The 1,926-nt window shown below is 49.6% G+C and overlaps 1 long non-coding RNA gene across 1 annotated transcript; it reads left to right on the top strand.

Annotated features, from left to right (window-relative positions):
* The first annotated feature begins 791 nt into the window (after positions 1-791).
* On the top strand, positions 792-1,478 carry LOC308384738. Its single transcript, XR_013969386.1, has 3 exons — positions 792-859; positions 933-976; positions 1,056-1,478. It is a non-coding gene; the product is annotated as an uncharacterized lncRNA (long non-coding RNA).
* Positions 1,479-1,926: the final 448 nt, after the last annotated feature.

The raw sequence follows: 1,926 nt of genomic DNA, 5'->3' as shown, positions 1-1,926 counted from the left end.
CCTTTCCAGGGTCTTCATGATGTGGGAGGTCAGTGCGACAGGTCTGTAATCCTGAGGTCACTGGGACGTGGCGTCTTTGGTGCAGGGATGAGGCATGATGTCTTCCACAGCACCGGGACCCTCAGACTCAGACTCAGCATGAACACTTGATGGAAGACTCCACAAAGCTGGGGGGCACAGGCCTTGAGGACGTGGGGACTCACTCCGTCTGGTCCAGCAGACTTGCCTGAGTGGAGTCTCCTTTCAAATGTGAACCTGCAGAAAACTCCTTCCTATCTACATTTTATTGGTAAGACTAAACAAAAATATAATGCTAACAACATTTCTACAACCATGTAGTGGGAAAAAGGGACAGCATGTGGTTTTTTATGATAAAATATCATAAAGCCTCTAGAAACCAAAGTCTTGAATTTTCATCACTAGGTTTATTTTAGTATATTTCATAATTTAACACCCATTTTAAGATAATAGACCAATAAGGAATGGGGTACCTTGGTGTGAAGACATGTCAGTTTAAAGTCATTATGCACCACAAATTTGAATGTAAACTCTATTGGATTTAGGTGGCATCCAAAAACTCGTGGTTGGGTGTCTCAACAATTAGACACAGGGGCTAAAGTTCTGTCATCACTTTGGTCAGCTGATCCTGTAAGTAGTCTACAAACTACGCTGGCTAATTAGTTTAATTCCAAACAGCTGCTGAGGTGGATGGAAGGGCCTCTGCTAATCTCTCCCGCCTGATTCAAATTAGTGCTATATGATTGGTTCTCAACCTGTTGTTTGTTTGCAAGCAACAGTGTGTGCTCTGCAGGCTGCTGGGTTGTGCTTTCTGAAAGATGGCCTCTGGACCTTGTGTGAGGTAAACTTGTTTTGTTCCATTTTAGCAAATCTGTTGATATGCTGACTTTGTTTAACACACATTGTATTTCCAGGGTGTTGTTGCTCTCACTGTTGGCCTTCAGCAAGCATGCTGAGGGTGAGTATTGATGTGTGCAAACTACATTATGCAATCACTAACCTGTTAGAGCACTGTCGATTTAATTTTCTCTTTGCAGCTCTTACTTACAGGAGGAGCTACTCCAGTGTCATTAAGCCTTATTTTGGGAAGCCTGAGGATTTTCCACACAATCAGTATCTTGTCTCCAGACATAAGAGCTATGCACAACCCCGAAGCTCTCTGGGTGTTTATGGGCCTGAAAATGGGTCACCTGAGAGTTCTTACCCCACTGCTGCAGGTCTGCCTGGTGGTGCTGGTGCTTCCTCTGGTAGGCCATTAAATGGTTACCTTCAACAAGAAAGCATGTCTAGCTACAGATCTGGCTCATCACAACCCCACAAACCATCATATTACCAGGGTGATACTGATGGTGCCCTCCAGTCCAAGGATGCCATGTGGGGTTTGGCACCATCCCAGAAAAGAAACTGGATTGACGCAGGAATCGTCTCAAGTTATCCAATTGAGATGCGTTCTGTACCCCAGCGGCCAAGTAATGAGCACCAGACCCAGCCACACGACAAGCAAGAACAGTTTAGCAATGAGTCCAGTATGTTTCAGTCTCGGCCCCAGCCTCGCCCGCTGCCCCAGCAGCCACGCTACGAGGCCAGCAAGCCCCAGGCCCGGCCTCGGCCAATGCCCCAGCAGCCACGCTACGAGGCCAGCAAGCCCCAGGCCCGGCCTTTCCCCCAGCAGCCACGCTACGAGGCCAGCAAGCCCCAGGCCCAGCCTCGGCCAACGCCCCAGCAGCCACGCTACGAGGCCAGCAAGCCCCAGGCCCAGCCTTGGCCTTTCCCCCAGCAGCCACGCTACGAGGCCAGCAAGCTCCATGTCCAGGTACAACCCGAGCGTGAACAGTTGGGCGACGAGTCCAGTAAGTTTCAGCCTCGGCCTTTCCCCCAGCAGCCACGCTACGAGGCCAGCAAGCCCCA

The sequence above is a fragment of the Rhamphochromis sp. 'chilingali' genome (assembly GCF_963969265.1).
Source record: "Rhamphochromis sp. 'chilingali' genome assembly, chromosome: 17".
Taxonomy (NCBI): domain Eukaryota; kingdom Metazoa; phylum Chordata; class Actinopteri; order Cichliformes; family Cichlidae; genus Rhamphochromis; species Rhamphochromis sp. 'chilingali'.
The sequence above is the reverse complement of the archived record's forward strand: the minus strand, read 5'-3'. Positions and strand labels throughout refer to the sequence as shown.